The 23,745-nt window shown below is 43.4% G+C and overlaps 1 pseudogene; it reads left to right on the forward strand.

Annotated features, from left to right (window-relative positions):
- The first annotated feature begins 1,328 nt into the window (after positions 1 to 1,328).
- LOC132624174 (protein NRT1/ PTR FAMILY 4.3-like) overlaps positions 1,329 to 23,745 on the forward strand; it is a 59,314-nt pseudogene continuing 36,897 nt past the window's right edge.

Here is a 23,745-nt window from a genome sequence, read left to right on the forward strand (position 1 = left end):
TAATAAAACTCGCTAAGCATAGCCGGAATCCGATTTTTTCAAAAATAGACGAAGACAGAGACCGGGGCTGGTTGGAGCGTTATGTCCGGGTGAGGACCAAGGACATTATTCCGGCCAGTTACATGCCCTTTCCGGAGCGGTGGAATGATAATCGTAAGTCTCAGTTCTTCTAATAATTGCTTTTGAATGCTTTGTCAAACTCAAGTTCTTCCACATTCTCAGTACTTGTCCTCTTATTTATACTAGCCGTGGGCTGGATACCTCCGGCTGTCCGGAACCTTAACGAATGGGTTACTGCTCTTCTCAGCCAACATACCCACGAAGCTCGGACATGGGGACTCCTTTCTTGTGTCCGATGGGTCGCTCAAAACCACGGTAATACTTTGCTTCTATTGGTATTCATGACATTTTTCTGCCTCTCCTTTGTATAACATCTTCGGCTTTCAGGTTTGCCCAAGGGTTCGGTGGACCCGAGACCGGAATCAGTAGCTGAACCCTCTCCGGTCGCACCCGAGTTCGACTCAGCGGGTACATCCCGTATCATTGCTGCCGCCAACAAGAGAAAAATCCCTCGGACAAAGGGCAGAAATCGAAGAAAAGGGCGAGGACCGTCGTTAGAACTTTAAGGGATGAAACAGAGCTCGAGCTCCTCGTTCGAAGGATCGATATGGCCCCTTCCGTGGCTTCCATTCCGGAGGAGGGTATCGCTGCTTCATCACTTCCTTCAGCCGGCGAAGGACCTTCAGCTCCGGCATTACACACAGGTGGGGAAGAAATTCATTACCCGACTCCTCTAAGTTCGATTGAATTCGTTGATATTTCAGGTGATGCTTCTTTCGAAGAAACCCCCCTGCAAAGGACAAGAAGATTCGGGAAGGCACCTGCTGCCGAGGTCAGTCAAAGAACTGAGCCGGTCCCCGAGACCAAAATTCCAACGGTTGTTGACCCGTTGCCCGACTATGAGACAGCTGCAACTTCGGAGATGCCTGCCTTTGCCGAAGCTGCTGAGGCAGCTCCGAGTTCTCCAACTCCGGCTTCAAGGTCGGATGAGTTTGATGACATGTTCTCGGACACTCCTCCTGCTACCGGCAAAGCTGCTATCTTCGTACATCTCCCGATCCCTCGAGCCACGAGGGCGGCGAACCGGACCACCGAGACTGGAGCTAAGGATAGCCTGGTGTGTGTCTTCCCGGTCCCAAGCGTGGAACCCAGGAGGACCAGATCGGCCGTAATCACCGTTCCCGAGGATTGTAGCTTTTTGCCTCGCCCGGTGGAGGTAGCAAGCTACCTGAGGCCGCTCGTCTCAGACTCGGACAAACGGAAGATGAATGGAGTCCCCTGGTAGTGTTTCATTAATGAGGGCATGCACGCGGGAAATCGAGTAAGTTTATCAGCCATCATTTGCATAATTCATTGAGAATTTTAGTTTCTCGTTTATCCGAGTTTTAACTTGCTTCTTTTACAGAGTGTGGTGCTTGTTAACGAAGCCTTCATCCATGCTCAACAAGAGGTTAACGATCTCAAGGGCCAACTGGATTCCCAAGGTCAAGAAACGGAGAAGTTTCAACACCTTTTACGGGTGAAGCAGGATGAGCTGACTCGAGCAGTTACTCTTTCCAACCTCCAACCCGAGTTCGACGCGACAAAGGCTGAAAATCTTCGATTAAAGGATGAGCTGGCCGAGATGGTCGAAAAGAACCGGCTTCTAGAAGCGGATAAAGTAGGCCTTATCCAGGACAATGCTCGCTTTTTTTCAAGGCTTGGTGAGCTCGAAACCACCATCTCTCAACTCCGGGGGGAGCTGGATTCGGTCAAGTCCGATGCCACGAGCATGGCCAAAAGGCATCGGCTTCTCGAATCTGAGAGTGCCCAGTACAAAGAGCGGATGAGGGTGTTTGAGCGAAAGGTAGAGGACCGGGCCCTGATATGTGATGATCTGAAAACCGAACTTGAGGGGACGACCGAAGCTAATGACCTTCTCCAGGCCAAGCTCGAGTCGGCCACTCAAATCCAAAGGGTCCTCGAAGAAGATCAGGATGAACTGGTGGCAAAGTTAGCCCAGGCCGAGGCCGATTTGGCAGAAACCCTCAAGAGTGTGGAGGCTGCCGAGGCTCATACCACGATTGTTGTGGAGTATGAACGGTGGAAGTCTCGGAGGATCACCCTTGAGCAAGCCGGACATGGTTTTGCAGATCTTTCGGCCCTGATACTCGAAGCTAAAAGGGTCGAGGAAGAAGCTAAGAGAGCCCTCGAGAGTGACTCTGATGACTCCGAGCGGACAGTGTCCGAACACTCCGGATCCAGCCATACCGGATAGACCAGGGCCTGTACTTAGCCTTTCATTTTATTTTTTTGCCTTTGTAGGGGTTTCCGATGTAAAAACCTTTGTATAAATGGAACATGCATTTTTCTTGATTTTCTTTATTCTTTTGTTTGAATGTCAGTTATGGATTTTGCCCGAATTGTCAGTCCGTTTTAAGGACTAGCACTGTGCCTGAATATCGGCTTTTCTCTTCGTCCGGTACGTTTTGTCCGGGAGTTTGATCGAGTTTTGCCCGTGGAACTTATATAATGCTTTGTGAATTCAAACGTCTCCGAATCACGATAAGCATTTTTAGGGCCGGTGTTTTTCGGCTATTTTTTAGGGCCGGTGCTTTTCAGACACCTAAATCCCAGCCTTAGCAAAATTTGATATAGCAGTCCCCATTCGAAAGATTTTAAAGATTTTGGCTCGGCTCACTGTGACCTTGTTGCCTTTATCGAATTTCGACCGTAGTACTCGGAATAAAGTTATATGAATGAAGCAATGCCGAAATACGGCAATAATCACCGGGGTAGGTTGTTTTAGCAAGAAGACATCCGAAATATCGTAATCCGAAGTTTCGATAATTTTTGTATTGCAAGTATTTGTACATACATGATATGAAACTTTTGTTTCCTTCTGCTTTTGCCGCAGCAAATACTATATGGACACGATTCATTCTGATTGTTTGGTCCTTACATCGAAACCTAATGTAGAAGGTCCAGTCTTAGTTTTGCCGTAGCAAATATTGAGTGGAAACAATTCATTCTGATCGTTTGGTCCCTACATCGAAAACTAATATAGAAGGTCCGGTTTTGATTTGTTGAGCTCCACCGTTTTTCACTAACCGGGGTATAATAGTCCCCTAGCGCTTATCCGAGCTGCATGATCGGGCAAGCGCTATTAAGCCCCCACTCGTAGGCCGTGACCCCGAGTTTTCGGACGTTTGTCCTTGTCTTTGTCAAGTAACACATTGTACTTGTTGCCTCATTAAAAACCTTATCGGAAAACTCATTTTGGGACAAAACCGTACTAAGGAAAAGAGTGCAACACGTGTTTTCAGACCTAGATTCTAGCTTTATCCGGTACTTCCTGCAAAAAAGAAAAAGGGTTAACAGTAAAACACGAGGTGCCCATACCAGAGCAGTAATATCTCTTCAAATGAGTCACATTCCAGTTATTGCGCAACCGTTGTCCGTCCATGGATTCCAACTGATACGATCCTTTGCCTGTTACCTCGGTTATCTTGTACGGTCCTTCCCAGTTCGGACCTAGTTTTCCTTCGTTGGGATTCTTGGTGTTCAAGGTAACTTTTTGAAGCACCAAGTCCCCAACTTGGAAATGTCGAAAATTGGCTCTCCGATTATAGTACCTTTCCATTCTCTGCTTCTGGGCTGCAATACGGACCAACGCGTTTTCGCGAAGTTCATCCGTGAGATCGAGTTTTACGGCCATGGCCTCCTCGTTTGACTCCTCGGTGGTATACCTGAACCGGAGACTCGGTTCACTAACTTCTACGGGAATGAGGGCTTCGGTCTCGTAGACCAACGAGAAAGGTGTTTCCCCCATGCTTTATTTCGATGTGGTTCTATAAGCCCACAATATTTCTGGTAGTATTTCCCTCCAGTGATGCTTCGACGCTTCAAGCCTTTTCCTCAGATTTTGAATTATTGTTTTATTCGTGGATTCTGCCTGTCCGTTTGCACATGGGTGGTATGGAGTTGATACGATTTTCTTGATCTGTAATCCTTCGAGAAAATCAATAACTTTTCCGCCCACGAACTGAGGACCATTATCACAAGTTATCTCGGCCGGGTGCCGAAACGACAAATGATGTGGTCCCATATGAAGTCAATGACCTCCTTCTCTCTAATTTTTTCGAAGGCCTGAGCTTCAACCCATTTGGAGAAATAGTCAGTCATAAACAGAATAAAACGGGCTTTACCTGGTGCCCATGGCAGTGGACCAACGATGTCCATTCCCCACTTCATGAAAGGCTAAGGTGACACCACCGAATGCAGCAACTCCCCGAGTTGATGTATCATCGGGGCATGTCTTTGACACCCGTCGCATTTCCGGACAAAAATCTTCGAATCTTCCTCCATCCGGTTCCAGTAATAACCGGCTCTGATAATCTTTCGGACCAGAGCTTCAGCACAGGAGTGGTTGCCGCGGGTCCCCTCGTGCACCTCTCTCATCACATACTCCGTTTCTCCGGGACCCAAACACTTGGCCAGGGGTCCGAAGAACGACCGTCGATACAATTGGCCGTCTACTAAGCAGAAACGCACAGCTTTTGTCCTTAGCGACCGTGACTCTTTTGGGTCACTCGGGAGTTTCCCGTCTCGCAAGTAGTCGACGTATTTGTTCTGCCAATCCCAAGTTAAACCCATAGAGTTTATTTTGACATGTCCGTTTTCTATTGCTGAATTCATCAAGTGCACCGTAGTCCCGGGGTTGATTTCTTCCCCTTCGACTGAAGATCCCAAATTGGCCAATGCATCGGCTTCGCTGTTTTGCTCCCTTGGTACATACTGCACGGTCTATTCTTTAAACCGGTGTAGTATCACTTGGATTTTTTCCAGATACTTTTTCATCCGTTCGTCCTTGACCTCGAAGACACCATTCACCTGGTTAACGACCAAAAGAGAGTCACACTTTGCCTCGATTATTTCGGCCCCTATACTCCGGGCTAATTCCAAACCTGCAATCATAGCCTCATACTCGGCTTCATTGTTAGTCAATTTAACAGTTCTAATGGATTGTCGAACGGCATCTCTGGCTGGGGTTCTAAGGACGATTCCTAGCCCGGAACCTTTGAGGTTCGAGGCCCCATCCGTATGTAGCGACCAAATACCCGAGGATTTCCCCGAGGTTAGCAAAAGTTCTTTCTCAACCTCGGGGACCATAGTCGGGGTGAAGTCCGCCACAAAATCGGCCAAGATCTGGGACTTGATGGCAGTCCGAGGTTTGTATTCGATATCATATCCGCTAATTTCTACGGCCCATTTAGTTAGTCTACCTGATAATTCCGATTTGTGCGTGATTTTTTTAAGGGGTAAGTTGTCACTACACATATCGGATGGCATTGAAAGTAAGGCTTGAGCTTTCTAGAAGCACTTACCAATGCCAATGCCAACTTTTCCAAGTGAGGATAACGGGTCTCCGCATCCCCAAAAGTTCTACTTACATAATATATAGGGAATTGCGTATTCTTCTCGGACCAAAACGCCACTTACCGCTACCTCGGAGACAGCAAGGTAGAGAAACAGCTGCTCGTCCGCTTTTGGTGTATGCAATAGCGGTGGGCTGGACAAGTACCTTTTTAATTGTTGTAAAGCTCTTTGATACTCCGGTGTCCAAACGAAGTCTTTCTTCTTCCTCAGTAAGGAGAAGAAGCGGTGACTCTTGTCCGAGGACCTCGATATGAAACGACTCAGCGCCGCTATCCTTCCGGTGAGCCTCTGTACTCCTTTGACGTTATTCACCACCTCAATATCCTCGATGACTTTGATCTTGTCCGGGTTGATTTCAATCCCCCGGTTTGATACCATGAAACCCAAAAATTTACCAGACCGGACACCGAAGGCACATTTTTTCGGGTTGAGCTTCATGTTATACATGCGGAGTACATCGAAGGTTTCCTGAAAATGCTTTAAATGGTCCTCTGTTTCCAGGTACTTGACCACCATGTCGTCAATATAAACTTCTATTGTTTTCCCTATTTGTTCTTCGAACATCCCATTAACTAGGCGTTGGTAAGTTGCACCGGTATTTTTTAATCCAAAAGGCATGACATTGTAACAGTAAGTCCCATATCGGGTAATAAAGGATGTTTTCTCTTGATCCTCCAGGTGCATCTGGATTTGGTTATATCCGGAGTAAGCATCGAGAAAACTTAACATCTCATGCCCGGCCGTCGCATCGATCATTCTATCGATGTGAGGCAACGGAAATGAATCCTTCGGGCATGCTTTGGTTAGATCGTTATAATCAACGCACATTCGAAACTTATTACCTTTTTTCGGCACCACTACTAAGTTAGCTAGCCAGTCCGGGTATTTTACCTCCCGGATAGAGCCTATTTTGAAAAGCTTTGTTACCTCGTCATTCACGAAGGCGTGTTTTGCCTCTGCCATGGATGGGCCTTCTCTTCTGAGTCACTGGGGGAAACCTCCCGTCTAAGCTGAGCTTGTGAGTTGTTACTTCCAGTGGCACACCTGTCATATCTATAGGGGACCATGCGAAGCAATCGACATTAGCTCGAAGAAATTCAATTAACTTGTTCCTGAGCTCCGAAGTTAACCCTGTGCCCAGGTATACCTTTATGTCCGGTAGATATTCGAACAAGGTGATCTGCTCCAACTCCTCTACTGTTGATTTGGTTGCATCCGAGTCATCCGACATGACGAATGCTCTGGGTACACCGAAATCATCCTCTTCATACCCCGGATCCAACCCTGTGTACTTTAGTTGTTATTTGGTGTCCTTTCCCCTGGTTGAATCCTCTTCCTTTTGATCTGATTTTTTGGGGTGAGGTGTCGCTTCCTCGACCGCGAACATCTCCCTTGCAGCGGGCTGTTCGCCTCACATGGTTTTTATCCCCTCCGGAGTCGGGAATTTCAGCAGCTGATGTAATGTCGACGGCACGGCCCTCATGCTATGTATCCAAGGTCTACCCAGCAATGCATTATACTTCATATCTCCTTTGATTACATAGAACACCGTTTGCTGGATAGTGTCGTCAATGTTTACCGGCAATGAGATCTCCCCCTTTGTGGTTTCGCTCACCATGTTCAACCCGCTGAGTACCCGGGTTACCGGTACGATCTGATCGAGTAGCCTTAGCTGCTTGACCACTCTCCACCGGATGATGTTGGCCGAGCTACCTAGGTCAATTAAAAAAGTACGTTTAATTTGAGTTTTAAAAATAAGTATAGAGATTACCAATGCATCATTGTGCGGTTGGATGATGCCTTCTGCATCCTCGTTACTGAAAGAGATGGAACCCTCGGGTAAATAATCCCGGCTGCACTTCTCACGCATAATAGAAACCTTGGTCCGTTTAATCACCGGACCTCGTGGGGTATCGGTACCCCGACTATCATGTTGATAATATGCTGAGGTTCTACTGGTTCGGCCCATTTATAAGTCTCCCTTTCTTTGTAGTGACCTTTGGCTTATTCACTGAGCAATTCTCGGAGATGGTCGTTCTTTAGTAACCGAGCCACCTCCTCTCTTAGCTAGCGACAATCTTCAGTTTTGTGTCCATGAGTTCCATGATATTCACACATTACGTCGGGTCCAATTGGCCCGGGTCCGACCTTAGTGACCTCGGCCATCCTACATCTGCTATGCAGCCAATAGCCGAGACGAGGTCCGAAGTGTTGACATTGAAGTTGTACTCAGATATCCTCGGCAAGTCTTTGTTGCTGGCCAAGCTTCCGGCATCGCTCCAGAATGAGAGACCTCGACTGTTCGACGGGCGCTCGGCCCGTTTATCACCCCGACCGGAGAAATGACTCGGGCCAACCTTTGATTTTTCCGACCTGAAGCTTGGTTTTTCCGAATGAGAGTATGGCCGATACCTTTCCCTCGATGATCTGGCCTCCGGTTCGTAATTCTTTCTTGGTCTCTCCAAACTTTTGTTCATATTTACGGGCCCCGGGGGAAGCTCGAGTTGGTCATCCTCTACCCGAATCTTTCACTCGTATCGGTTGTGGACATTCGCCCAGGTCACAGCGTCGTATTCCAGCAAGTTTTCCTTTAGTTTGAAAGAGGCCGTCGAGCTCCGAGGATTGAGCCCCTTTGTGAAAGCTTGTGCAGCCCATTCCTCTGGAACCGGAGGGAGCTCCATTCGTTCCCTTTGGAATCGGTTGACAAATTCACAAATAACTCAACGTCTCTTTGAGCTATAAGGAAAATATCCTCCTTACGGGTCTGCACCTTTCTGGCATTGGCGTGAGCTTTTATAAAAGCATCGGCGAGCATTTCGAAAGAAGTGATTGAATGCTCGGGCAGATGGTCGTACTAAGTCAATTCTCCCTTTGACAGAGTTTCCCCAAACATTGTCAGTAACACGGATTCGATTTCATCCTCTTCAACGTCATTGCCTTTTATAGCGCAGGTGCACGAAGTCACGTGTTCCTGAGGTTCCGTTGTGCCGTCGTATTTCTGGATATCCGGCATCTTGAACCTCTTCAGGATCAAATTCGGAGCCGCACTCGGAGGAAAAGGCCTCTGAATATACCTCTTCAAATTCGGTCCTTTCAAAATAGGCAGAGCCCCCGGTATTTGGTCCACCCGAGAGTTATATGTTTCCACCCTTTTTTCGGTCGAGTCTACTCGCTTCGCCAATGTTTCAAGCATTCTCACAACCTCGGTGGATGAACTAGCTCCGGACCCATTGCTCTTAACTATCCGTGCCTCATCCCTTCTGGGTTCAGCAACACCCTTCGCCTTCTCCGGGGTCGTTTTATCACTTCTGTTTTGCAACTGGGCTATTGCGATTCCTTGTTCGGCAATCGTTGCTCTCTGTTCCTGCAACATTTCAAAAATTAAACGTAAGTCAATATTATCATCCGGGGTATCTAGTTCTTTCCGGCCCTGTGTCCGGGATAAAGTAATTGAATTGTGAGTATTTAAAGGATCGGTGGCCGGCTAGGCGGCATTCTCCTGATTCACGGTGTTTTGCCGGTTGAGGCCCTCCCTCAAATTAACGAGGTTCGGGTCAGCGGGATTTGCTCGTAATCCTCGTGGCCTGTTGTCTTCATTTTCGGCCACAATCTCGTTGTTGTTGACGTGACCAGATTGTCCACTGTTAACCATTTGGTCCGTTTTTACAGAAACAAACAAAAGATTTTTTTCGATTCTGACGGGTGAGAGATAAATTAAGATCAAAGACCACTATTATCCTAACCCCACGGTGGGCGCCAAACTGTTTACCTCGAATTTTGGTAATCAATTAAATTTATGAATGAGGTATAGGATATGTGGTTGAACTTTGATCTATTTGGTTGAAAAAAGATATATAAGGATATGCTATGAAGAAGCGAATAATAATCGGTGATTTACTCTAGATATATGTATCTAATAATATATGAGTATTATTTAATTAAACAAAGTTAAAGAATAACAACTGAACCCGGACCAAAATCAGAGAATGAGAGAGGGAAATTTTATATATTTTGCTATTACAATGTTCTAGAACTCAAGAAGTCAACCCTTAAAAGTAGGGTAATGGCCCCTATTTATAGTTTTGCCTTATGGGCCTCTTACAACCTAAAGCCCTTTTGAATAAAATAAAACCCTAAAAAGGGTAAGGTTGGTTCGTACGGTCTGACACCCGTACGATTGACAATACAATGTGGCAGAACGGTATTGACGCGTGGCAATTGTGTAACGGATCACCCGGACCAACGGTCACGATCAAACGGACCAACGGCCACGATCAACCTGGCCAACGGCCACGATCAACTCGGCTATGAAGAAACCGAACCAAACGATGTCTTTCGCTCTCTTCGGATCAAGCACTCCTCCGGTCCCAAAAGAAAATCTTCATGCTCGGTCTCCGGTCTCACCGGTCTAGCATATATCCGATTTTTACCGTATACAAAAAGCATCAGTTGGAAACAACCTCATAACATATGTGATAAATGAGATGCACTTTTTATTGTCAAAATCTGCAAACACAGTGACAAACTTTATAGGGACAGTCTTTATCCTTGCACTGCTTGGAGGTTACCTATCCGACTCTTATCTTGGTTGCTTCTGGACCATGCTCATCTTTGGCTTTGTCGAACTTTCGGTATTATCTTTTTCTCTTTTCTTTTTGTCTCTTTCTGCCCTTTCTATCTTTGCCATATACTATATATATAAAGGCTCCATTTTAATATTCTATGTTATATCATGCACAGATACAGCTAGCAAAGGTACCCCAAAAAAGAGAAAAAAATAAAGAAAGCGACATTTCTCATGCTCAAATGTGTTTAATGTGTGTTTTGTGGAAGTTCACATTTTCGTTTGAAACACGAGTATCTTTGCTTTAATTAACCTTCTTGGAATATGGACCTTACTCCAACTTCTGTGTTGGTTGGTAGCTGTCGAAACCCAATTGTTAGTTTTGCTTGTCCCTTTCATGTTTTAGACCATGAATCATAACAATAATTTAGCACCATTTATGTGTATAAACAACTAGTTTTTGGCACGTGTATAACGCACGTGTATAACGCACGTGTATCCCATGCTAATTTATTGTACAAATGTGTTAAAAATACTATACTCCCTCTGTCTCAAAAAGATTGTCTTAGTTTGACTTGACACAAAATTTAAGAAATAAAAGGAGACTTTTGAAATGTGTGGTCCAAAACAAGCCTTAGATACTTGTGTGGCTTTAAATCATGTTATAAAATTAAATTTTTTCTAAATATAGAAAGGTATCAATCTTTTTGGACAGACTAAAAAGGAAAGGAAGATAATCTTTTTGGGACGAAGGGGATATTAAGTGTGTAATGAGTTGCTGAAATTGAAGGAAAAAATGCAAGCTCAAACTAATGAACGGTGAGCCTATTCGACCGATATTTATTATCATTACGGATCACAATATAATTATACTGAAAAATTACTTTCAAATAAATTTGAAAACTAACAATCAACTGTCTCCTCAAACAACTCAAACACATGCAAGACATTTATCCAAGTTCAGTTAGGTGAAATAGAGACATATGTTAAGTGACAATAGATATTACCTGAGATGCCAAAGAGAAGGCATACATACTTGAAGATTCACAGCTAGTTTGATGTAACTATTCCAAAATCGAACTAAAATTTGTATAACTATAAACATGGGGATATAGAGGATCCGTAAAATGCATAATCAATGGCTAATTAATCAGGAGATGTGAAAAGGCGTACCTTCATGATATAATAATGAATTCTAAAGTCCACTAATTACATTTATTTGATAAAGCAAACAAAAGTTTATATGAGACTTCAGTTTTGACACATTTTTCTCAAGAAACCCGAAGGTCTTAGTAACAGATGGTTTTATTAAAAGATAATCATGAAGAGGTTTCACATTTATGGCCAAAAAAAGAATAAATTCTTACTAGTCCGATTTTGGTTAGGTTCAAATTATGTAGTCTTTAGGAACTAAACTACCGGAAAGATGTTCATCAAGATTCTTTATCGCTGGATGTATTCGTCATCCATTTTCTCGAAATTCTTGAACTTACACAATTTTATTTTTTAATTATAGGGTTTTATATTGCTATCGGTCCAAGCCCATCTGCATCGGTCCAAGCCCATATGCTAACTGATGGACACCATTGTTGTATACGGTAAAAATCGGATACATGGTAGATTGGTGAGACCGGATACCGAGGGAAGAAAGAAACAAGCACGAGCATGAAGACTTTCTTTTGGGACCGGAGGAGTACTTGATCCGAAGAAAGCGAAGGACATCGTTTGGTCCGGTTTCTCCATAGCCGAGTTGATCGTGGCCGTTGGCCCGGTTGATCGTGGTCGTTGGTCCGGTTGATCTTGGCCATTGGTCAGGGTAATCCGTTACACAATTGCCATGCGTCAATACCGTTCTGCCACTTTGTACTGCTAATCGTACGGGTGTCAGACCGTACGACCCAACCTTATCCTTTTTAGGATTTTTCTTTATTCAAAAGGGCTTTATGTTGTAAGAGGCCCACAAGGCAAAGCTATAAATAGGAGACATTATTTTACTTTCAAGGGTTGACTTCTTGAGTTCTAGAACATTGTAATGGCAAAATATATAAATCTCCCTCTCTCATTCTCTGATTTTGGTCTGGATTGAGTGTTCTGTTCATTAGCTTTATTGGATTAACAATATTCATATATCATTAAATACATATATTTAGTGCAAACCATCATTTATTATTCACTTCCTCTTAGCATATCCATATACATCTTTTTTCAACCAAATAGATTAAAGCTCAACCACATATCCTATACCTTACCAATAAATTTAATTGATTACCTAAATTCGGGGTAAACAGTTTGGCGCCCACCGTGGGGCTAGGATAATAGTGGTCTTTGATCTTGATTTCTATCTTACCCGTCAGAATCAAAAATATCTTTTGTTCGTCTCTGTAAAAACGGACCAAATGGCTAACAGTGAACAATCTGGTCACGTCAACAACAACGAGATTGTGGCCGAAAATGAAGACAGTGGGCCACGAGGATTACTAGCGAATCCCGCTGACCCGAACCCCGTTAATTCGAGGGAGGGCCTCAACCGGCAAAACACCGTGAATCAGGAGAATCCCGCCCCCACCGACCACCGATCCTTTAAATACTCACAATTCAATTACTTTGTCCCGGACACAAGGCCGAAAAGTACCGGATACCCCGGATGATAATATTGACTTACGTTTAATTTTTGAAATGTTGCAGAAACAGAGAGCAGCGATTGCTGAACAAGGAATCGCAATAGCCCAGTTGCAAAACAGAAGTGATAAAACGACCGCGGAGAAGGCGAAGGGTGTTGCTGAACCCAGAAGGGATGAGACACGGATGGTTGAGAGCAATGGGTCCAGAGCTGGTTCATCCACCGAGGTTCTGAGAATGCTCGAAACATTGGCGAAGCGGGTAGACTCGACCAAAAAGAGGGTGGAAACATATAACTCTTGGGTGGACCAAATACCGGGGGCTCCCCCTATTCTTAAAGGACCGGATTCGAAGAGGTATATTCAGAGTCCTTTTTCTCCGAGTGCGGCTCCGAAATTGATCCCGAAGAGGTTCAAGATGCCGAATATCCAGAAATACGACGGCACAACGGACCCTCAGGAACACGTGACTTCATACACCTGCGCTATAAAAGGAAATAACGTTGAAGAGGATGAAATCGAAACTGTGTTGCTGAAAAAGTTTGGGGAAACTCTGTCAAAGGGAGCATTGACTTGGTACGACCATTTGCACGTACCATTTGCCCGAGCATTCGATCACTTCTTTCGAAATGCTCGCCGATGCTTTCATAAAAGCTCACGCCGGTGCCAAAAAGGTGCAGGCCCGTGAGGCGGATAATTTCCATATAGCCCAAAGAGACGATGAGTTATTGCGTGAATTTGTCAACCGATCCAAAGGGAAAGAATGGAGCTCCCTCCGGTTCCGAAGGAATGTGCTGCACAAGCTTTCACAAAGGGGCTCAATCCTCGGAGCTCGACGGCTTCGTTCAAATTAAAGGAAAACTTGCTGGAACACGAGGCTGTGACCTAGGCGGACCTCCATAACCAATACGAGTCAAAGATTCGGGTAAAGGATGACCAACTCGAGCTTCCCCCGGGGCCCATAAACATAAACACAAGCTCTGAAAGATAACGAAAGAATTAAGAAAACGGAGGCTAGACCATCGAGGGAAAGGTATCGGCCATACTCTCATTCGGAAAAACCAAGCTTCAGGTCGGAAAAATCTAGGGTTGGCCCAAGTCATTTCTCCAGTCGGGCTGACAAACGGGCCGAGCGCCCGTCGAACAGTCGAGGTCTCTCATTCAGGAGCGATGCCGGAAGCTCGGCCAGCAACAAAGACTTGCCGAGGATATCGGAGTACAACTTTAACGTCAACACTTCGGACCTCGTCTCAGCTATTGGCCGTATCGCAGATGTAAGATGGCCGAGGCCACTAAGGTCCGACCTGGGCCAACGGGACCCAAGCGTGATGTGTGAATATCATGGAACCTATGGACACAGAACTGAGGATTGTCGTCAGCTAAGAGAGGAGGTGGTTCGGTTACTAAAGAACGACCATCTCCGAGAATTGCTAAGTGAACGAGCCAAAAGTCACTACAAGGAAAGGGAGACTCATAAATGGGCCGAACTAGTAGAACCTCAGCATATAATCAACATGATAATCGGGGGGTACCGATACCCCACGAGGGCCGGTGATGAAATAGACCAAGGTTTCTATTGTGCGTGAGAAGCGCAGCCGGGATTATTTACCCGAGGGTTCAATTTCTTTTAGCAATGAGGGTGCAGAAGGCATCATCCAACCGCACAATAATGCATTGGCAATCTCTATACTTATTTTTAAAACTCAAATTAAACGTATTTTGATTGACCCAGGTAGCTCGGCTAACATCATCCGGTGGAGAATGGTCGAACAAATAAGGCTACTCGATAAGATCGTACCGGTAGCACGGGTACTCAGCGGGTTCAACATGGCGAGCGAAACCACAAAGGGGGAGATCTCATTGCCGGTAAACATTGATGGCACTATCCAGCAAACGGTGTTCTATGTAATCGAAGGAGATATGAAGTATAATGCATTGCTGGGTAGACCTTGGATACAAAGCATGAGGGCCGTGCCGTCGACATTACATCAACTGCTGAAATTCCCGACCCCGGAGGGGATAAAAATCATCCAAGGTGAACAGCCTGCTGCAAGGGAGATGTTCGCGGTCGAGGAAGCGACACCTCAGCCCAAAAATCGAATCAAAAGGAAGAAGATTCAACCGGGGGAAAGGATACCAAATAGCAATCAAAGCACACGAGGTTGGACCTGGGATATGAAGAGGATGATTTCGGTGTACCCAGATCATTCGTCATGCCGGATGACTCGGATGCGACCAAGTCAACAGTAGAGGAGCTGGAGCAAATCACCTTGTCCAAATGTCTGCTGAATAGAAAGGTATACCTGGGCACGAGGTTAACCTCAGAGCTCAGGAACAAGTTAATTAAATTTCTTCGAGCTAACGCCGATTGTTTCACATGGTCCCATATAGATATGACAGGTGTGCCATCGAATGTAAAAACTCACAAGCTCAGCTTAGACGGGAGATTTCCCCCGATGAAGCAGAAGAGAAGGCCTATGGCAGAGGCAAAATGCGCCTTCGTAAAGGATGAGATAACGAAGCTTTTAAAAATAGGCTCTATCCGGGAGGTAAAATACCCGGACTGGCTAGCTAACGTAGTAGTGGTGCTGAAAAAAGGTAATAAATTTTGAATGTGCATTGATTATAAGGATCTAAACAAAGCATGCTCGAAGGATTCATTTCCGTTGCCTCACATCGATAGAATGATTGATGCGATGGCCGGGCATGAGATGTTAAGTTTTCTCGATGCTTACTCCGGGTATAACCAAATCCGGATGCACCCGGAGGATCAAGAAAAAACATCCTTTATTATCCGATATGGGACTTACTATTACAATGTCATGCCTTTTGGATTAAAAAATACCGGTGCAACTTACCGACGCCTAGTTAATGGAATGTTCGAAGAACAAATAGGGAAAACAATAGAAGTTTATATTGACAACATAGTGGTCAAGTCCCTGGAAACAGAGGACCATTTAAAGCATTTGCAGGAAACCTTCGATGTACTCCGCAAGTATAACATGAAGCTTAACCCGGAAAAATGTGCCTTTGGTGTCTGGTCTGGAAAATTTTTGGGTTTCATGGTGTCAAACCGGGGGATTGAAATCAACCCGGACAAGATCAAAGCCATCGAGGATATTGAGGTGGTGAATAACGTCAAAGGAGTGCAGAGGCTTACCAGAAGGATAGCGGCACTGAGTTGTTTCATATCAAGGTCCTCGGACAAGAGTCACCGCTTTTTCTGCTTACTAAGGAAGAAAAACGACTTTGTTTGGACACCGGAGTGTCAAAGAGCTTTACAAGAATTGAAAAGGTACTTGTCCAGCCCACCGCTATTGCACACATCAAAAGCGGACGAGCAGCGTTTTCTCTACCTTGTTGTCTCCGAGGTAGCGGTAAGTGGCGTTTTGGTCCGAGAGGAATCAGGTACGCAATTCCCTATATATTATGTAAGCAGAACTTTGGGGGATGCGGAGACCTGTTATCCCCACTTGGAAAAGTTGGCATTGGCATTGGTAAGTGCTTCTAGAAAGCTCAAGCCTTACTTTCAATGCCATCCGATATGTGTAGTGACTACTTACCCCCAAAAAAACATCATGCACAAACCGGAATTATCGGGTAGACTAACTAAATGGGTCGTAGAAATTAGCGGATTTGATATCGAATACAAGCCTCGGACTGCCATCAAGTCCCAAATCTTTGTTGATTTTGTGGGGGACTTCACCCCGGCTATGGTCCCCGAGGTTGAGAAATAACTTATGCTAACCTCGGGGAAAGCTTCGGGTATTTGGTCGCTACATACGGACGGAGCCTCGAACCTCAAAGGTTCTGGGCTAGGAATCGTCCTTACAACCCCGGCCGGGGATGCCGTTCGACAATCCATTAGAACTGTTAAATTGACTAACAATGAAGTCGAGTATGAGGCTATGATTGCAGGTTTGGAATTAGCCCAGAGTATGGGGCCGAAATAATCGATGCAAAGTGCGATTCTCTTTTGGTCATTAACCAGGTGAATGGCGTCTTCGAGGTCAAGGACGAACGGATGCAAAGGTATCTGGAAAAAAATCCAAGTGATACTACACCGGTTTAAAGAATGGACCATGCAGCATGTACCGAGGGAGCAGAACAGCGAAGCCGATGCATTGGCCAATTTGGGATCTTCAGTCGAAGGGGAAGAAATCAACCCGGGGACTACGGTTCACTTGATGAATTCAGCAATAGAAAACGATCATGCCGAAATAAACTCAATGGGTTTAACTTGGGATTGGCGCAACAAATACGTCGACTACTTGCGAGACGGAAAGCTCCCGAGTGACCCAAAAGAATCATGGTCACTAAGGACAAAAGCTGCGCGTTTCTACTTGGTAGACGGCCAATTGTATCGACGGTCTTTCTTCGGACCCCTGGCCAAGTGTTTGGGTCCCGGAGAAACGGAGTATGTGATTAGAGAGGTGAACGAGGGGACTTGCGGCAACCATTCCGGTGCTGAAGCCCTGGTCCGAAAGATTATCAGAGCCGGTTATTACTGGAACCGGATGAAGGAATATTCGAAGAATTTTGTCCGGAAATGCGACGGGTGTCAAAGAGATGCCCCGATGATTCATCAGCCCGGGGAGTTGCTGCATTCGGTGGTGTCACCTTGGCCTTTCATGAAGTGGGGAATGGACATTGTTGGTCCACTACCATGGGCACCAGGTAAATGCCGTTTTATTCTGTTTACGACTGACTATTTCTCCAAATGGGTTGAAGCTCGAAAAAATTAAAGAGAAGGAAGTCATTGACTTCATATGTGTTACACCTTGGAAAATCCCCTGTATATGTACAGTGAATAGGCTAACAAAGGACATAGCGTATGCGATGTTTTGATGAGTAAGAAATAGTATTTGATGACCCTCAACGAGATTTCAAAGGCATATAATGCAAGGAAAGAAAGTTGCCAAGGAAAGCGAAACATATGTTGTGTATCGGATAAGAATTTCGAGCAACGAGTCTATGATGGAATAATGATGTCTTAGAGAAGAGTAATAACACCCCTACGATTGATATTGAGATGTTAAACAAGTGCAAAGAAGGTTCCATAAGGATCGGAGATCAAACGAGTCGACGAGAACGAAAACGGAACCACTGGGCATTATACGGCCCAACCTACGGACCGTATAAATTGTACCAGCCGTATGTTGGAAAATATAATTGGCCAAGGAGGGCACCAGCTACTGGAACAAACATACGGCCACACATACGGTTCATATAAATAGTACGGACCATATGTTGGTCCGTATAAAGTTGGTCGGCCAGCTTTTTAAGTTAAGTATAAAGGACCCTTTTTCATTCCATTTTCACTCCACACTCAAGAAAAATATAGAATACTCTCTAATACTCCTCCACAAGAGAATCAAAGGAAAACCAAGATCAACAACACCAAATCCATGAAACAAAGTGTATGAAACTCAAGTGAAAGCTCATCTAAATCAAGAAAACCCAAGGGAAGGTAAAGTAGGGTTTTGGTGCTAGAGGAGAAAATCCACTCAAGACTTGTTCAACCAACATCTAAGGTAAGTTTCATGACTATACCATGTTGTTTAAGGTATTGGAGGGTTAAGATACTTGAATTGTAGAAGGACATAGGAAATGGGTCATTAATGAGTGAATAGTGTCATGGTTGGATGGTAGTTGGATTGTATCCTAAATGTTGGTGTGTTGTGATTATGAATACGTTATAAATGAAATTTAGGCCATGAAATAAGTGTTATATACGAGGAAATGCGATAGTAAGCTATAACCATAAATGTGGAGAAATTGAAGAGAAATGGTGGATTATGGTCATTGTATATAAATGATGATTGTTGATTGCTATATTGTGAATGTTGTTGTGAGTGTTCGGAGTTGATATAGAATGTGGGGAAAGTAGTATAAACAAAGGAAGTTCTGCCCAATTTTCCCTAGCTTTAGAAAGCCCGTTCTTATAATTGCTTAGCTAATGACAATATAAATTCTCTTGAAGGTAGAACGTGTGCATTAAAGGAGAACACGCAAGTGATACATGTAAGGCTTATCCCTTCCTTCAAAGGCGTGAATCTTTCAAACTTTCCATGATCCTCCTATGTGATGGAACTTATGAGTCCTTAAATATACTAAATTACATACGAGCATGATAGTGATGATAATGAGTTAAAGCATTGTTATATCCCGCATTTTGTATAATCGGATAATTCAAGACAATCACGGGAGGACGACAAGCAAGGCCATATTTTATTTTGTTTGGCATATGAGTTGCTTATAAAAAAAAATTTAGAAGTGTAAATGATGAGGAAGGTCAAGGGCATAAAAAGGAAATTCGCAATATGACTCGTGGAAACGTGGAGGAAGACGAAGGGCAAATTTGGAATTTGGGAAATAATTTTTCATGAATTCTAGAACTCAAAAAAAAAAGAGAAAAAAAAGAAAGAAGTGGGCTAGGGTTGGGCCATGTTGGCCGTCCACCTCTTGGTGGGCTTAAGCCCACATGGTATTTTAATTTCATCCATTTAAAGGATGACTAAGTCATCTTATTCCACAATTTTCTAAAAATTTCAAGACAAGCAAGAACAAGAGAACAAGGAGAAACATTTGAAGGGCCATTCGGCCACCCCTATGCCCACAAGAACCTTGGAAATTTTTCATCCAAAAATCTTTCTTTTCTAGCCAAACAATCCCTTGAAGGATCCTAAGCAAAGTGGGGTGATTGGTGGAGCAAGAAAACCTATATTCATATGGTTGCAAATTCTAGCCAAGTGAAGAATTAAGGAAGAAGGTAAGAATTCACTTCTTTTTTTAGATGTTATGAATATTTATGCATGTTGTAGTATGTGAAAGTGGATGAAATTCATGGAAATATTGATGTTGTGTTGTATCCGTGAGGTGTAGCATGTGTATATATGTGTAGGAATCATATTTCAATTATTTTGTCTAGTGTTTGGTTGTTATGATTGTGAATGATATGTGGAAAATGGAAGTTTAATGAATTTGGAAAGAATGTAGATGTGCATGCATGTTGTGGCCGTGAGTTGTGGCATGTATATGTGGCCGTGTGTACATGATGTATGGCCGTGTATATTGGTGAGTTGTGAAAGAATAATGAGCAAGTTATAATTAATGTTTTGGTTGTTGTGTTGTAGATTTTATATTGCAAATAAAGGCTTGATAAGTTTGGTGAAGTATTGATAATTGGAAGATTATGTATATTGAAAGACAATGTTCTTGCATGGATAGCATGTAATGGAATTAGTATGATGTTGTTGGAATATATATTATAAGGTTGCTATTGTGTTCATTGAAGTTGGAAGGCTTTGAAGAAAGTGGTAAATTGAGATCATGCATCTTGAATGAAATATGTGAATCGCTAGTGTAGTTGTTGAATTATGTTAATAGTTTGGCCGGGTTTGAATTCCCGGATTGTGATTGATGAGAATTCGGTTGTGTTGAATGTTGAGGATGGTATATTTACAGAGGAAATGCTGTCGAAATTTCGGTAGCCAAGTGTTTCCTTAAGATTCTAACTCTAAGTATCCTAATAAGAGTTTTGGTAAACATGACCAATTCGCAGATTTTGACGAGATTGCAACGTGAATTTGGAACAGCAAAAGGAGCAGAAAGAGGTATGTAAGGCTTTACCCTTCCTTCTATGGCATGTCTTAGATATAATAAGTTGGGTACGAGCCTCGGGGACAACTCTGTTCCCCGGAATCCGCACCTAAAGTTTTCTCCTTTTTGTTCAATAGAATTGAACTAGAAAGTGTGCAAAATGATGGAAAGACCCCTTAAACTCCTAGAACTTGCATAAATGGGACCCGATTACCCTAGAACCCCCACAAGTAACGCCATGACATGTAACATATGCAAATAGTATACGCTACCTCATCCGGCCGAGGTGGGCCCGTTACTCTCGGATTTTCCTTACAGCCTTGTTGGACTTACTAGAAGTTGAATCCAAGGGAATCCTTTGATCCCGATTTCGTTACCAAATGATAAGTACTATAAGTACTCTAACGAGGAGACTTCCATGATGATAATGATGACAATGATGTTAGACAAGAGGATATGCCTATGATAAGTACTACCGGAACGATTCTATGACTAAGATTCCTGAGCTAAGTATTCTATGTGAATACGAAAGTGATAAACTAATTCTTGAATCTTATTTATATCCCCTAGCTATGACTTTACTTTCTAAAGACTCCCAAGCCTATGAACTGTCATCTATGACGCCCACGATTTCATTCTACGTTTACTTTAATACTATTCTCCGTTGACCATCTCACCTTAAAATATTCGTCCCTTCGAGGTGAGACAAAAGCGATCACGAGTATTCCATAATGTAATCGGAGGTCACCGACCTTACGTCACTCCGATGGCTACATGATTTTTCCTTGGGCTCCCTTGTGTGCTTATATGATATATATATATATATATAAAACATGTATATTTATATAATATATATATATATATATATATATAAAACATGTATATGTATATAAGATAGGTATAAGTATATAAAATATGTATATATGTATATAAGATAAGTAAATGTATATAAGACATGTATATGTATACAAGCTATGTATATGAATACAAAAATATGTGTACGTATATAAGATGTGTATATGCATACAAAGTACATATATGCAAGCTATGTATATGAACCTGGGCTGGGGGGAAAGGATACATGGGGGAATGGGAAGGGAAATATGTTTCACTGCCACCTGATCAGCTGGCTTATCATCCCGGACGCGGGGTGCACGGACGCGGGATATATGGGTGAGCCGGTGTATATCGGCGCTATGTGGGTGAGCCGACATTGTTCGGTGCTATGATATGACCTACCATGTCATGACCAGACATGCTATGATAAGATATGCTATGGTGAGCTATACTATGACATGATATGCTATGATCTGCCACGACAGGACATGATGTGACAAGCTACGCTATGATATGATACGCTATGACATGCTATGCTATGGTAAGACATGCTATGACACGCTATGCTATGACACGACACGCTATAACATGCTATGCTATGATATGATATACTATAGCCTGACATACTATGACACGATATAATATGACGCGATATGCTACGACAAGACAAGATAAGATATGATACGATATGATACGATATGATAATACATGACATTATATAAGTTCTATTTTCTATGTCCTATGACTCCATGACATTATTAATCATACACTATGTTATTGCTTGTGTTATCTTCCATGCCTTACATACTCGGTACACTATTCATACTGACGTCCCTTCTTGTGGACGCTGCGTTTCATGTCGTGCAGGTCAGCAGACAGGGGGACTTGATCCTTAGGAGCTCTACCAGCGGTACTCCACAGCGCTCCAGTTGTTCCGGAGCCTCACTTCAGTGGTACTATTTTTGTGTAGGTATTCTCGGGCACGACAGTACTTGGCCCTTTCTATGCATAAATGTACTATGTCTAGAGGCTCGTAGACAGATATGCACAGTCAGTTATGTACAGTTAGATATGTGGTATTTTGGCATCTTAATGCTGCTATGTAAAGTGATAGCGAAGTTTACTAATCTATGTTCATAATGACGCTGCTAATGTTAATGTTCAAAAAAAAATATAATAAACATATGGCACAGTTCATACGGCCTGCTAAGAGGTAAAAGTAAAACGATAGACAAGGGGTGCTCGGTACAAGTATCGGGTACTCGTCACGGCCCCTAGTCGGGTCGTGACAAGCATAGAGATTAGATAGTTCATGTTATTGTCACGACCCGACTAGGGGTCGCGACGGGTACCCAAGGCTGACCACCGAGCACCCCTTACTTCCTCACTCGTCGGAGTCATTCTACCTTTCTTTTCTGTTTAGTAGAACCTAGTCGTATAATAACCAAATTCAATATAAGCTGATGTGTACAAAAAATATGTGACTAACTTACATATGCACATAGGCCTCTAAAGGCTAACAAAATAACGTGCACAAATATGCCATAGTCATGTAGTGAGACCATCTACCCCACATTGCGTATCTACGAGCCTCTACTGAGATACCGTACATATAGACGGAACAAGGCTCCGTCATACCCAAAATATATATATATATATATATATACATATATACCAAAAGAATAAGCATAAGCACCTCTGAATGATGGAGTGCTCTCAGTCAGGCAGCTACTACGAATCTGGATCGGGGTCACCTCCTTGTCTACCTGTGGGCATGAGCACAACGTCCAAAGAAAACGGACGTCAGTACGAATATTGTACTGAGTATGAGAGGCATGAACAGTGAAATAAGACAATAATGAAAAGAAAGACATCAATACGAAACATCATAACCAAGCTGTCAAGTATAAAGAGAATAAGCCAAACTGCCTTACTCTTACTCATCCTCGTACCATATATACAAAGTGTATAAGCTGCCCGTCCAAATAGGAACGGTGTATAAACTGCCCGTCCATATAGGATCGGTGTGTAAGCCCGCGTCCGGGGTATAAGCTGCCCACTATAGTGGTGTATATAATTGCCCGCCCATATAGGTGCGGTGTAATACTATCATCATATGTTTAACATAGAACATGCAGAAAGACACAAGGATGACTATACTTTATCGGGGCGACGTAAGGTCGGTAACCTCCGAATGTATTATGGCATAATCATCATGGCTTTGTCTCACCTTGAAGGAACAATTATTATAAGGTGAGACTAGCAACGAATAACAGCTTTAAGAGGACATGGAATAAGATCATAAGTCTCTTAAGGTGTCGCTTCATATACATATGCACATAGAACAAATTTTCAAGACTCGATGGGCACGTACATAAACCGACACATGAAGGCTCAGAAACAAGTTTCGGGTCAATTCGACTTAGTATAAGGAAGTTATGAGAGTTTGAAGTACAGAACCTTCTACGAACGTTTCGGAAGCTATTTTTGGAAAATCAAAGCAATAACCATATCAAGTACCTTTAAACATGAAATCATTCTTATCATAGTCATCATAGAAATATTCTCATCCTCGGCATCGTCAATGTCATTGTAAAACATATCCATCGTTATTGTCATAAGATCTTACAAAATCATAAGCCTCTG

The sequence above is a fragment of the Lycium barbarum genome, chromosome 12 (assembly GCF_019175385.1).
Source record: "Lycium barbarum isolate Lr01 chromosome 12, ASM1917538v2, whole genome shotgun sequence".
Lineage (NCBI taxonomy): Eukaryota > Viridiplantae > Streptophyta > Magnoliopsida > Solanales > Solanaceae > Lycium > Lycium barbarum.